Source organism: Ambystoma mexicanum, chromosome 1p (genome assembly GCF_040938575.1).
Source record: "Ambystoma mexicanum isolate Mex_15411 chromosome 1p, UKY_AmexF1_1, whole genome shotgun sequence".
Classification (NCBI taxonomy): domain Eukaryota; kingdom Metazoa; phylum Chordata; class Amphibia; order Caudata; family Ambystomatidae; genus Ambystoma; species Ambystoma mexicanum.
This window is the reverse complement of record NC_090921.1, coordinates 19220881-19236182: the sequence shown is the minus strand read 5'-3', so window position 1 is coordinate 19236182 and position 15302 is coordinate 19220881. Positions and strand designations below refer to the sequence as shown.

At 47.1% G+C, this 15302-nt stretch overlaps 1 protein-coding gene across 1 annotated transcript in view; it reads left to right on the top strand.

Annotated features, from left to right (window-relative positions):
* LOC138564106 (zinc finger protein 436-like) overlaps nucleotides 1-15302 on the top strand; it is a 79270-nt gene that overhangs the window by 8214 nt on the left and 55754 nt on the right. The window lies entirely within an intron of this gene.

Here is a 15302-nt window from a genome sequence, read left to right as displayed (position 1 = left end):
AGGGGATGGTCTACTCGGGTAGGGTTTAGGGGATGGTGTACTCGGATAGGGTCTAGGGGATGGTGTACTTGGGTAGGGTCTAGGGGATGCTGTACTCGGGTAGGGTCTAGGGGATGGTGTACTCGGGTAGTGTCTAGGGAATGGTGTACTTGGGTAGGGTCTAGGAGAGGGTCTAGGGGATGGTGTACTCGGGTAGGGTCTAGGAGAGGGTCTAGGGGATGGTGTACTTGTGTAGGGTCTAGGCGATAGTGTACTCGGGTAGGGTCTAGGGAATGGTGTACTCGGGTAGGGTCTAGGGGATGGTGTACCCGGCTAGGGTCTAGGCGATGGTGTACTCGGGTAGGGTCTAGGGGATGGTGTACTCATGTCGGGTCTAGGGGAAGTTGTACTCACGTAGGGTCTAGGGGAAGGTGTTCTCAGGTAGGGTCTAGGGGATGGTGTACTAGGGTAGGGTTTAGGGGATGGTCTACTCGGGTAGGGTTTAGGGGATGGTGTACTCGGATAGGGTCTAGGGGATGGTGTACTTGGGTAGGGTCTAGGGGATGCTGTACTCGGGTAGGGTCTAGGGGATGGTGTACTCGGGTAGTGTCTAGGGGATGGTGTACTCGGGTAGGGTCTAGGGGATGGTGTACTCGGGTAGGGTCTAGGAGAGGGTCTAGGGGATGGTGTACTCGTGTAGGGTCTAGGCGATAGTGTACTCGGGTAGGGTCTAGGGAATGGTGTACTCGGGTAGGGTCTAGGGGATGGTGTACCCGGGTAGGGTCTAGGCGATGGTGTACTCGGGTAGGGTCTAGGGGATGGTGTACTCGGGTAGGGTCTAGGGGATGGTGTACTCATGTCGGGTCTAGGGGAAGTTGTACTCACGTAGGGTCTAGGGGAAGGTGTTCTCAGGTAGGGTCTAGGGGATGGTGTACTAGGGTAGGGTTTAGGGGATGGTCTACTCGGGTAGGGTTTAGGGGATGGTGTACTCGGATAGGGTCTAGGGGATGGTGTACTTGGGTAGGGTCTATGGGATGGTGTACTCGTGTAGGGTCTAGGCGATAGTGTACTCGTGTAGGGTCTAGGGGATGGTGTACTCGGGTAGGGTCTAGGGGATGGTGTACTCGGGTAGGGTTTAGGGGATGGTGTACCCGGGTAGGGTCTAGGCGATGGTGTACTCGGGTAGGGTCTATGGGATGGTGTACTCGTGTAGGGTCTAGGCGATAGTGTACTCGTGTAGGGTCTAGGGGATGGTGTACTCGGGTAGGGTCTAGGGGATGGTGTACTCGGGTAGGGTCTAGGGGATGGTGTACCCGGGTAGGGTCTAGGCGATGGTGTACTCGGGTAGGGTCTAGGCGATGGTGTACTCGGGTAGGGTCTAGGGGATGGTGTACTCGGGTAGGGTCTAGGCGATGGTGTACTCGGGTAGGGTCTAGGGGATGGTGTACTCTGGTAGCCCAGAGACCTTCTGCATATTCTTTATTGACATAAAACATGAAGGGACGATCACTGGTTATTTTGCACCATCTCGTATCTCACTTCTGGACAGTCGCCATGTTATCTTGTGTGTATGTCTGCTAGGAGCCATGGACCTGCACAGACGATGCAGCAACGCCACACTTCTTTATAAGTGATCATAATGTAGATCTAGCCTAAGGGCTTAGCATAATGAGGGGAGTACGGGCAAGGCATCTGATTTATTATTCCAACTATGCCCTTTTTTAACTCATTGCACGTATGGAAATACACCCTGTTAAGCTCCAACACGAAACCCTGCATTAGAGTCAATAGGTATGATGTGTGAGTACCCACATTCGTGAGAGTGTATGCTCCATAACCTTTGCACCCATTAGTTGTACGAATAGTGATACTGTTCCCTGTGATTTTCATCAGGGTCAGTCTGAATGCCTCGGCTTACCCAGCTTTGAGGTGAGCTCTTTCCATGCAATCACATGCATGTCCATATTTCCATGGTCCGAGTAATATTTATACATGCAGATGACACTCGCAACCAACTAAGAAGACAGTCCTGAAGAAGGTGGTACGAACAAGACAGAGCACTCAAACCGGTCGACAAAGCACTTGGAGACAGCAGGAAGGTTCCTGCTGCATTCCTCGTATTTCAGCAATAGCGAGATCTATCAATCAACGGATCAACCCTCACTAGCTGAGTCTTCACAGCAGTAATTTTTTTAAACCATTCACATGAGAGTAATTTTGTGTCATGACGGCACGCTCGCCCCCAGTACTGGCCGATAAAATAATAATTGCCTAAATACTGGCGGAGATTTGCCTGTACTCCAGTACAACTGTTCTTAGTTCCTTAGTTACATAACAACCAATAGCCTCCCTTGGACTTCACCTGTCAGCATCACGATTACCAATAAATTAATAAGAGTTTAAGGGGTGAAATATAGACAATTGAGAAATTAAAAATGTAAGTGTTTCTCTCTAATCTTCTTATTCTATTGCACTGTGCCAAAGTTGAATTTAGAAAGAGTGCCTATTAGCGTAACTGGTTTTAGTTGTATTTATAAAGTGTGCCTAACAGCATAGCTGGTCTAGTTGTATTTAGAAAGTGTGTCTAATAGCGTAACAGTGGCTTAGTTGAATTTAGAAAGTGTGCCCAATAGCGTAACTGGCTTAGTTGTATTTAGAAAGTGTGCCTAATAGCAGAACTGTGGCTTAGCTGAATTTAGAAAGTGTGCTTAATAACTGCACTGTGCCAAAGTTGAATTTAGAAAGTGTGCCTAATAGCGTAGCTGTGGCTTAGTTGAATTTAGAAAGTGTGCCTAATAGCGTAACTGTAAGTAAAAAAGAAAAGGTCAGGCGCGCACTCTAGTTCCCAGTCTTTTTAATCCTTAAACTAGTAATAACAGGGTTTGATCCCAGCAATGTTAAAAAATAACAGGGTTAAATCCCAAATGTAAGTGGTAACAGGGTTGGAATCTGCAAAATGTTCAAAAAATATACCAGGGTTAAATCCCAACTGCCACAAAATGTTCCAAAAATATACCAGGGTTAAATCCCAACTGCCAGTTCAAATGCACCGTAGTTCTGCTCCTCCAAGTACTTTCGAGTCTCCAACTCTCTTCAGGGAGGCTGTGTTTCTTTTCAGTGGTTGCCAATTGTTTTTTTAATTACAGTCTCAAGGCATTCTGGTCTATTTAGTCATGGCACAATGTTTTGTTCAGGAGACCAGGAACTAACTCCCCTCCAAACACACACATCTTACCCAAAATTGGGGGAGGGTGAAAAAACCATGATTATGGCTCTTCAAAGTGAGGGCATGACAACCCCCGCTGCTGCTGCCTCCAGGACCCGAGCTTCCTGCAACATTAAGTAAAAAAGAAAAGGTCAGGCGCGCACTCTAGTTCCCAGTCTTTTTAATCCTTAAACTAGTAATAACAGGGTTTGATCCCAGCAATGTTAAAAAATAACAGGGTTAAATTCCAAATGTAAGTGGTAACAGGGTTGGATCCCACAAAATGTTAAAAAAATATACCAGGGTTAAATCCCAACTGCCACAAAATGTTCAAACAATATACTAGGGTTAAATCCCAACTGCCAGTTCAAATGCACAGTAGTTCTGCTCCTCCAAATCAATAAGAGTTTAAGGGGTGAAATATAACACATAGACAATTGAGAAATTAAAAATGTAAGTGTTTCTCTCTAATCTTCTTGCTCTATTGCACTGTGCCAAAGTTGAATTAAGTTAGTGTGCCCAATAGTGTAACTGTGGCTTAGTTGAATTTAGAAAGTGTGTCTAATAGCGTAACTGTGGTGTAGTTGAATTTAGAAAGGGCACCCAAATAACCGCACTGTGGTTTAGTTGAAACTAGAAAGTGTGCCTTATAACCTCACCGTGCCAAAGTTGAATTTAAAAAAGTGTGCCTAAAATATCCTCACTGTGGTTTAGTTGAATTTAGAAAGTGTCCCTAACTGTGGTATAACTGAACTTGGAAAGCGTTAATAATATCATCCTGTGGTATAGCGGAACTTAGAAAATGTGAATAATCTCACCCAGTGGTATATAGTAGAATTTAGAAAGTGTTCCTTACTGTGATATAACTGAACTTTGAAAGTGTGAATAGTATCTAACGTAACTGTGATATAACTGAACTTAGAAAGTGTGAATAACATCATCAGTGTGAGTAGATCATGTGGATGAAGGGTTGAGTGAATGGAATGGATGGAAGGACTAGTAGATTAAATGGATGTAACAGAAGAAACGGATGAACAGACAAAGTGGAATGAACGGACAGAGTAAGTAAAACGGATAGAATAGATGGTACAGATGGAGTGCTCGATCTCAAGCACCTTACTGATAACCACCATATCACACTACAACGCTTACTCTCTCCTATACACCACCACTCAACTAGAACACAGCGATACTATGACACCATTCGGTATAGCTGTTCTCATACTAACACCCGCCGCATACTCCTCATCATCCTAATTAATCACAGCTAGCTGAGCACACACCGCTAGCTTGAGTGTCTCCTCAGGCCTAACGCAGCCAGAAATCAGTCTGGGTGTCAACCCTCCAGAATGAACACATATACTTGACCTCCCAACCACCGCACCTACCGCTAAGAAGCAGCTATCATGCAACTGCCACACCGGCTGCACACATATCCGGTGCACCCACGCACCTTATGACTCTCTCTCTACTGACTTGAACTACGGCTCCTGAGGGCATTCAACCTACCAGGGCTTTGAGATCATACCAATGATACATAAGGCGCTATATAAATGCCAAGTAACATAACATATTAGATAGGTGGCCCGCCAACGCTGCCTTGGGACAGTCGCCCAGAGAGGCAGGGAGAGATAGAACCTTCTCTGTCCTCTATTCTTTCAACATTACTGTTGAGTAATCTCCTTATCAGAATAAGCAAATAATGCATTCTTCCTAGACTCTGACAGGTAGTAACTAGTTGTCTCTACTCCCCCAATCACTGAGGAGCATTATATATACCTCACATACAGACGTTTAGCCCTATGCCCTCCTCCTCTCTGTAGAGAGTGTCTAGAATGTTGTATAGGGTGTGTAGATTTAGCAAGGAGGTACGTGTGGTGGGTCTGTGGATGTAGAGCTGGCATCTATGTGCTGGCAAATCTTGCTGTTTTTGTTGATGACGGTGGATTTTTCGATGGATTGTGGTATAGCAGGGTCAGGTAGCGGGTTGATGCAGTGCTTGACTCCTTTGAAGAGGGATCTGCTTTTGTTGTCGGCTTCTGCTTTGGTGCTCTGATAGTAGGAGGCCTTGGCTGTGTTGATTAGTTGGCAGCGGGTTGCTCGAGGTTCCTTGAGGAGCACCAGGTTGGATGCAGGCCTGGAGTGTTGCCGGTTTTCTCTTGTTTCTTGATGCCTCTTTTGCTGAGATTGAGTTCTTGTGTGTACCAGGGTGCTGACAGTTTTGGTTTGGAGATGCATTGCATCAGAGGCCCATGTCGCTCGATGGAGGCCGAGAAGGTGGCGTTGAGTGCTTCCAGTAGAGTGTTGCAGTTCGATTGGGGGTGTCCGATCCATGTAAGGTGGATGTTGGCAAGATCTTCTGTGGAGGCTTCCACCGGGAAGTTCTGGAAGGACCTGAAGGTTTGTCTGTTGTGTTTCTGCTGGGAGTGCTTGACTGGGATGGTGTGCAGTATGTTGAAAGGCACGGCCAGGTGAGCAGACCAGTTAAGCGGGAGCGGAGAACTGTAGTGGCGGGAAGACAGTGCAGTGATGACTAGGTCTTGGATGTTAGCTTCCTTGTGCGTTGTCTTTCATGTGCTGTATGAGGTTGAGGGTGTTGAGAAGGCAGAGGAAAGCTTCCTTCATAGGTTTGGTGGCCGTGTTGCCTGGGAGGTTGAGGTCGCCTAGGAATATGTTGTTTACATGCGCGCAGGACATGTTGGTGACCAGCTCAGTGAAGTCTCTGATGAAGGTGGTGTTGGGTTCGGGTGGTCTGTAGATGAGACGGAAGGTGACTGTGTCCATCGGGAGAGCAGGAAATGGCAGGAGACGACTTCAAAGGAGCAAATGTTGGTGACGTCAAGTCTGGTGCAGGGCCACGAGGTCTTGCGGATGACTGCGAGGTCTCCACCTGTCCTGTTCCGGCCGGTCTCTGTGCAGGATGCTGTAGCCATCAGGGACAAGGACGTTTAAGATGTGGGTGGAGGTGGGTGTCAGCCAGGTCTTGATGATGATTATGGGGTCAAGGTCATGTGTAGTGATAAGTTCAGCGATGTCTGTTGCATGGGTGACAGCTGAGCGTATGTTGCCGAGCATCAACTTCCCTGTTGTGGACATTGAGGGGGTGCTGATGGTCTTGAGGCTAATTTGTGTGAGGTTGCTGCATTGCAGAGCCCATGCCTTAGAGGAGGGGTCGATGACGTTGGCGTTTCCTGGCGATGGTGGGGATAAATACATGTTGGTGCATTCTTATTTGTTGTCTGAGCAAGGTCCAAACAGGAATTGCCCTTTTCTTCAACTGCCCATCGGAAGCCCGGGCGAGAGACACCCTTGATCTAAGAGCAGAAAAAAGAGGCAGGGCTATTAAAGTGGGTGGGGCTTAGGACACGTGACCTAGATCCACTTGCACCTGCTCACAAACTGCAAAGAAAAAGAGGCTGGGGGCTGCTTAAGTAGGGAAAAAGGGCAGCAAAACAGGAAGGCACCAACGGTTTAGCAGTGATTGATAGGTAGTCGGGGCTTAGACCACGGGACCTAGATCCACTGCCTGCACCACAAAAAATTCCCAAAAATATTTGTGTTCTACTAGTTTATAGGTGTATTAGCTGACGATGTTGTTTTTATGATTGTTAATGTTTTATTGACATATGAAGTAAGTATTAATGATGTATGGAATATGTGTAATTTGTATTTTATCATTGTTTGATGATTTTAAGATCTGTTTTTTGCTTGTGCAAGGTTGACTTGTTTTAACCATATTACAATAAAGAAAAAGAAGAAATTACAAGGCCATCCCCCCTAACAAGGTAACATTATATTGTTTAACATTAGGCAATTTTACATGCAATCTAAATTTGGGCAACTTCCCAATGGAAGTCTAGTGGGAGTTTAGTGCGGTTTAGCAGTGTGTGATATCTTTGACTGTGGGTTGTGTAATGGGTGACTTAAGCCCAACCTCCGAGACAGAGGTTAAGTAGGGTTGGTGCAGCTCTGCGGCGAGGGACGGAGCATCTCTCTGCATCCCACAGCTTGCTAGCCAAGGAGGTGCCGCAGAGCAGTGATGCATGGAGCTGGGCTGGTGACTTGCATTCACAGTCAGGGGATGGAGGTCTTCATGTGATGGTCTCGGGAGGATAGCTCAACGGCAACGTGCTCGCCTTGTGTTAAGATGGATTTCTGAACTCGGACCCGGAGGGGCAGAGGTTCAGAAGGCCAGCCTAGTTTCTTGGAACAGGGTAACCTCTGGACAAGCCAGACCAATCAGGGTAGCGATGGCGGCGGTCAAGACTAAGTCTCAAGAGGGGTGAGGGTGACGGAAAGACCTCAATGAGCACAAAAAGCAAGGACACTTACAAAAAGCTCCAGACAAGTGTTATATTTAAAATATAGACACATTTATTACAAGGCCTTTGTAACATCGACCATATCAAAGAATCACAATAATACTAAAGTAAACCAACACATCACAATCAATACAATATATATATACAAGACCGAGGGGTCTAAGGAGTTAGGAGCACATAATATGTAGACCACCTAGATGGGGAGGAAAACAGGCAGTGCAAGTAATCATTAGACCCAGTTCGACATCTGAAATACACCTAACTAGGAGGAAGTCCGAGCCCTACGAAGAGAGGAGCCTTATGCTCAAAAGTACCTGCACGCGCTTGTGCCAATGGACAAAATAGGGTCTCTTCAAGGATCTCAGGCAGTTCAGGAAGGTGAATGAAGCGATGAAGAACAAGTCCCCACTACTCATGCAAGGCCGCCACTTCTGGGCAGAGGCAGGGTGAGATTGCGGGATAGAGTCGCTATCAGCGGTAGAAAAGAAACGGGCTCCTGCGCGACGGGCCACCGGTTGGGGTATGAACTACTCACTGGTCCCCGACGCAGGCAGACCCAGACTTCTCCAGTTCAGTTCACGTTGCTGGCAGGTTCAGCTGCGATGATCAGGACGTCTCGAAACCATGTAGATTTTGTGTAGCAGGATGCAGGGACGTTCACAGGTTGTTACCGAAGCAGGTCAACACGGCAACCGCGTTTACCCTGGTCCGGGCGCACTTGTCTCACTTCAGACCTGGGAATGCCAAGTGTATGAATTTCGGTGTGAGGGTGCCGTGGACACAGAGCAAGCAGTAGACCAAGTTTCGAGGGCTTCCCCGAAATGGCAGCGGTGACAGAGCAAAACATCCTGCGTAAACTGGTCAGCCCACTGGTTGGCCCAGGGACACTTCCGAAGAGGCTTACTTGCAGGGTTTGATGAAGGTGCCAGGAATAGTTGATCCCACTATTCCAATGGGTCGAAGCGCCTTCGCAGACCTTCTAGGATGATCAGATGCAGAGGGGTCTCGCAGGACGAAAACGGTTCAGGGTGCCAAACCTTCAGCGGGTCACCAGCGGTTCCTCGACTCGGCTTCTTGTTGCAGGATACTTGGCTCCTTATCCCTTGTTCGGTGTGAACTCAGGAGATCGACATGGTAGTGGTGTTTTCAGCCTCCTCTTATCCAAATTTCCCTTCGCGCCAAAACGGAGAGGACCCAATGGGAGATCTGCTCACAAACACTCACACCATACGTGGACCTATGTCGGACCACGGTGGTCCCAGGCATTCAGGACACTCCAGACTCTCTGGCACCCAGGATGTGTATTGGGAACAGACATCCCAGCCCACATCCTGGAGGCACACACACAAGGCATGCAGAAGCCCGCGAAAGCTTTGGGTTTCGCGGGAAAGTGCATGACCAAATACGGACTGACCCGGGTCGGCTCGACCTGGGGAAGGTGAAGGGGCAAGACGGTCAGCAAACAGGACAAAGAACCTCGTGGCATGGCCATTTTGGGAGCCAGGCCAACTATTCGTGCCAAACGCGGTAAGCGCGGATAACATGGCAAAAAAGGGTTCAAAACACAAGAGAAACGATAGCTGCCACCAGTCCTGTCCATGTCACACTTGCACAGTTCATAATAAGTCCAGCGAGAGTTTCTAAGGCCTTTCGAGAGACCCAAGAGCGTGGTAAAGTAAGTTACAGTGCACTCTTGTTTCATGTTGCACAAAAGCTGCAACATGAGGTAAGGACTAAGGGAAACAAAGTCTCCCAGTACTGACTTATTTAAGGGCATGTCTGTTTCCCCATAAGAATTGTGCGAAAGCCCAGAGGAGTGCGGCAGAGGGCAGCGCTTCTCTGGCAAAGTCTAGATCACGGTGTAAAACAACAGCAAAAAGTTTAGGGGTTGCTATTAGGGCGAATTCTCTGTTTAGGCTGAATCTCCTAACCTAGTGAGTCCCCCAGCAGCTTTGCTGGATTTTTTGGGGTTTATTTTTTTCTCCTGCCAAGAGTGAGACTCTTTTACCCTCACTCTTGGGAATGATTTGAGTGTGTTTCTTTGAATCTAGATGTGAGGGGGGGGTCTTTTACTCCATAGGGCTTCATGTGTTTGTGTGATGTGTGTTACACAGCACTCTCCGTGCAGTAACACAGGGGTGTCATAGTGACCCCCCAGTATAGACTCCATACCCTGGGACTGACTACTGTCTCCCAGGGCATGTAAAGTCACCATTGACTTTACTAGTCTTAAATTCTGAACAGAACCAGTACAAACCATTATATTGTGGACGTACTGGCTGGGGCAATACAATTGCCCCAGGGTCTGTTAGTCGAGGGGGCACATCTCCGTCCCCCCTGATCGAGTTTTGGCTGGTGGCAGTGGATACTACTTTTTATATTCAACCGCGAATATTTTCCTATGGGATTTCCCAATGTTTTAGGCTACTATCTTTATTTAATTATTTACGGTAGCCTCGAACATACTGCCGGTTTATTTAATTAATATTAATTCTCCGGTTGGTGTTTTTTGCCAAAACTTGATTCTAAAATGGCGTTTGTGTTCTCTTCTGTGACTCCAACCCAAGTCGAGCCCTTTGTTCCACTTTTTGGCGGGCTTCTCCACAGAAGCCCTCCAAAGTGGTGCCACTCTGCCTGGGGTACTTAGGAGGGGTGGAGGGGAATTTAGGCACCCTGGACTGAGTTGCCTAGGCAACTCAAGTCGCACTCCATCCTGATTGGCCCAAGTGGTGAGCCGGGGCGGCTCACCACTTAGCATGTTTGAGTGACAGCTAGGCTGAGTGAATGGGGGTTTGCTGCATAAAAGCAGGGCTTTGGGGACTGGAACTTCAGAAGTCGCCACAGGACCTAAGAATCCGACGAGGGAGAAGCTGAGCCGACCTGCCACGACACCACTACCGGTGTAGCCCTGCTGGACTGCCTCACCACTTTTCCCAACGACAGAGGAGATCTCCCGCCGGAGAGTCTTCTTCCTTTGACTGGTGGGGATAACCAGTTTCACTGTCTTTTTGCTTTCCCGACGTACCTCGTGGCCGCCTTGCCCGTGCCAAGCACCCCGGCAACCGGGATACCACGTTTTACCACGACCGCGAAACAAAGGTACCACCTTTAAACGGAAAACTCAGCGGCTGGTTTCTGCCCTGGTAATGCAATGACCTTCATCTTTCCTCCAAGTCGAGATCTTCTCTTCCCCTGGATGACGACGCAACTTGCACCCACTACCAGGAACAACTGCCACCGCTGGAGGATCCTTCCCACTCAAGGTACCGTGTCCTGCCTGGCTTCCCTTTCTACCGACTGTACGGGTTAGATTTAGCCCCCGGCTTTCGAACCTGGGTCAGCCTGGGACACCCTGGCTAAACTTTCCTAAGCCTCTCTAAACTCTTTTTGAACCCTCTGCAAGACTTTCTAAGCCTAGTGTAACTGTGTGATCTTGGGCGCATTTGTGCTCTGCTCTCTCTAAGAGTGAGCCCAGCCTTTGAACTTTGGCTCACCAGTGACTTTTGCTCTTCTGCCTTGCTAATAGTGTTCCTGAATCTTAGAGTGTTGTACCTTTCCATATTCTGTCTTTTCCCTCCCTTTCTCACAAACTTATTGGAGTGCAATCTAGTTAAGCGCTCACCTCTGTATGAAAATAAGTGGTGTTTTACAGTGACTTATCTGATAAGAAAAAAAAGCGGTGTATATATTACAATAGTAACTGTGTTTAGAATATTTTACAATAAGAGTGCTGGAGTGTTTCAAACTGTGTGTTTTTAAATAAATAATTATATACTTTGATACCAAAGCTCTGGCCAGTGTTTGCTTGTATTGTTGTATCTGAGTGCCTATTGTGTATCCTCTGTATACTGCCTAACTCTTCTTGAGAGAAGTCTGACTGCTCATCAACAGCTACCAGGTAAATCTGGGTGGTACAGACTGCTACCAAGTGGGTTTACTGCCAACACCTGTAGTCTTAAATCTTTTGCAGTGGTCCCAGAGGGAACTGCACAGGTTTCTGCCTAACAGTTGCCACATGGAGGGAAAATTGCATACAATATGAAATCTTTCCTAACACTTTGGAAGCAAGACGACACAGAGCACCACAGGTTCAATCCCCAGGTCTGCGCTTAGAAACCTCTGGGTATTAAGCACGTTATTAATAACTATTCATACCATATCAATGATAGTTGGCTCCCCATCCATCTAAGGGAAGGCATGTTTTGGGCACGTTTTTAACTTTGTGTTGTTTTATTTATTTTATTTAGTGCAGTTTTATTCATTTGACATTTTTGTATAATCACTTGTTATTGAATTTCTAATCAATTCCATTTGTCAGTTGCTCCGGCAATACATTCAGGGCTGTATTATATGCAATGAACCTACCCACTACTTGTCACCCTAAAATGGAAGAAAGTTCAAGGTCACCCACTTATCCCTGCTATAGAGCTGACCAGTCCTGGGCATCTGGGGCTCTCCACTGCAGACCTTTGGGTGCATTGGTGCTTACATTAATGGAAGACCCAAATGTTCCCTCTCTGCTCTTCACTCTTAGTGCTGTGTGATGGTATGAAGTGTTATATAAGTAACAAGCATGCCACAGCCTTATGTGGCCACAGTCGTGCTACACACACAGTCCTCTGAACAGGAGCCCTGAGCTGTGCAGTAATTAGACTCTTAGGCAAGACATCAGAATACATCCCACTGCACAGATATCCCCTGTGTAGCCATGGAAGTATAGCACCCTGGAAAACAGTCCCCAGACCGGATTACTCTTCCCTTGTCTGCACCTCATACGTCTCACACACAGTCCATTTTGGGCTGCGTTGCTTCCGACTGTCAGCTGGAAAATTCCAATTTTGTCTAACTGGGGTCTGCCGAGTTAGGATAACGCCTAATGGATGAACAAGCCTCCGTGCTTCAAGAGTACCCATGAGTACATCTAAATCATGTAACTCAACTAATCCCTGACTCATTTTAGTGCTTCCTATTGTACGGAAGGTGCGGCATCCACAGCAAGACAGACACAAGTGACCGCAGTTCAAGGGTGTGTAAAGAAAGCATGGTATCAACAGTGAAGACAGACTCAAGTGACCGCAGTCCAAGGGTGTGTAAGGAAGGCATGGTATCAACAGTGAAGACAGACACAAGTGACCGCAGTCCAAGGGTGTGTAAGGAAGGCATGGATTCAACAGTGAAGACAAACACAAGGGACCGCAGTCCAAGGGTGTGTAAGGAAGGCATGGTATCAACAGTGAAGACAGACTCAAGTGACCGCAAATCTGCACTGCACTGGTTACCTGGCCATCCTTCTGATCTCTGGCCCAGGCCCTGTCAACTGCCCACCTGCACTGCCTCCCTGGCAACCTCTGCACTTGGGGACTGTTTTCTGTATCCCTTCAGTCCCCTTTCCAGCACTTTGTCCGCACTTCCTTGCACTTGCCTGTTTTTTATGTATTTTATTTATCTTATTTATTCCACTTCCCATGTACTGCACTTACCCCCTCCCTTTCCCCCCTTGCACTATTCCTTTCCCCCCTTCCCATGCACTTGCGCTGTCGGTCTAGAAAAATGGATACCTCTCACGATTGACGGCAAACGTATTTTGGTGGCCGAAGGCCAACCGTCTCATGTACATAACGATAGAAATACAGGTTTCCGAGTTTGACCAATGAGCGGCCATTTTGATGTAACAAGGATTGGCATTTTTTCTTCTAACGATTGCTCATTGCTTTCTGTTCAAACTGCTTCGCAGCACATTATTTGCTTACTCTGCTCGACTGTTAACATTGTTGTCTGAACGTGAAAGGACAAGGCCGCAAGGCTAATAAGGAGTTCGTTGAAACACAACGTAGGCAGCTCCGGAGAGGAATGCCCGGCTCCCTCCCGAATGTAGCCTTGAAGGAGAACCGCAGGGCATTTAATCATTTCACAGCTGCCAGGCAGTCTCGTTATATGGTAGAATATGTTAGAATAAAGCAGCTAAAGGCTTGAATTATGCTCTTCTTAAGGCCCCCCTTTCCCGAGCCTTGTAAAGCGTGTCGGCTCCCAGGACACGAATAGCACCTCATAGATAGCAAGGTCTGGAATGTGACTCTTCCCCCGTATGTAGCTCACTTACAAGAACAGAAGCACTGTGTTCTGTTCAACAAAGAAAAGATGTCTCTACACTTGCAAGGTTGCATATTGTCGCTAGAATAGATATTTGAAGGTGTCATATTAGTCGAAATTGTCCATCATCAAACCGAGTTCAAAGAAACCCAATAAAGGGCGGTGTTAAACATGTCACAGCTGATTGTATGATATGTATTTTGTATATATGTAGCTGATGTACGTAATTCGCTCTCTTGCGTCCCTCGAGGTCTAGAGATACACGTCGCGGGCGTGAGACCGAGTTGGCCAACTGAGACTATTTGCTTTGCAATAAACCCTAGCTTTGGGAATACAACCTTGTGTCTGGCGGATCTATCGTGTGTGTTGACTTGCCTTGTTTCCATAACGCGAGGAACCCCTAGGGGCCCCTTTCAACGTGATCTGAATGACACCTGGCCTAGTAAAATCGTTGTCTGTCCTCCCTTTGTTCCCCCCCTTGCCTCGTCGCGCCTTGAAAGACTTGTGTATAGGCGCATTATAAATGCCATGCCATATCATATCAAGGGTGTGTAAAGAAGGCAGAGTAGTGGGTGTGTAAGGAAGGCAGAGTATCAACAGTGAAGACAGACACAAGTGACCGCAGTTCAAGAGTGTGTAAGGAAGGCAGGGAATCAACAGTAAGACAGACACAAGTGACCGCAGTCCAAGGGTAAGGAAAGCATGGTATCAACAGTGAAGAGAGACACAAGTGACCGCAGTCCAAGGGTGTGTAAGGAAGGCAAGGTATCAACAGTAAGACAGACAAACGTGACCACAGTCCAAAGGTGTGTAAGGAAGGCATGGTATCAACAGTAAGACAGACACAAGTGACCACAGTTCAAGGGTGTTTATTGAACTTTAAAAAGGGTTTGAAAATCACCTGTCTAAACCCAACTCTAAAGATGGGAGCAAGCTAAGACCATCTAATAATCATAACGCAGTCCTAGTGGTATCTTGTCAAAATAAAAGGGCCTATACTAATAAACCCATCACCAATCCTTACTTCTAAATACAAATAGTGTGGGAAACAACGTTATACAAAAGAAAGAAGTGTTCAAGAAATGATATGTCAGCATATTCAGGCTGTTGGCCTCCCTTCCCCACGTTTTCTGCACGGGACAAGATGATACCCTCGAGCTTAGCACAGTCTCTGGCTTCTCTAGCACGAGAATGCAGTTCAAACATTAGCATCAGAGTCTTCTGTGCCCAAGTCTCTTTACCTTTCAAAGTCTCTTCATTCAGAGGGCCTGATGCGACAAACAAACAATAAGTTAATTTCCTCTCAGGATTTCACACATACTCAATTTCTTAGGTGATTCACTATTCACTTCGGATCACCCTCAGCCGGGCTCAGATCCTCTTTAACACAATGTTCTATTAGTCTCCCTCTGCCAGGCTCTGACCCATTGAATTCACTCTAACACAAACTTGCTTTAACCCAAAGCTTTCAATTGATCTCCCTTGTTTGGGCTCGGACCAACTTTATCTACTTTGTCGTCAATTTTCTTCGGGGTATCAACATCGGAGACGTGCGATTGTGCACAGGATTTTCCTTGATCCGTTGCAGGATCACTTCGATGCACAGTTCTTTGCCACTCTTTCACCTTTGTCAACTCTCAGTTGGATACCTTACAGAGACCTTCGAATGAGCATGCATGCAGTGCCGGACCACTCTGTCAAAGGTA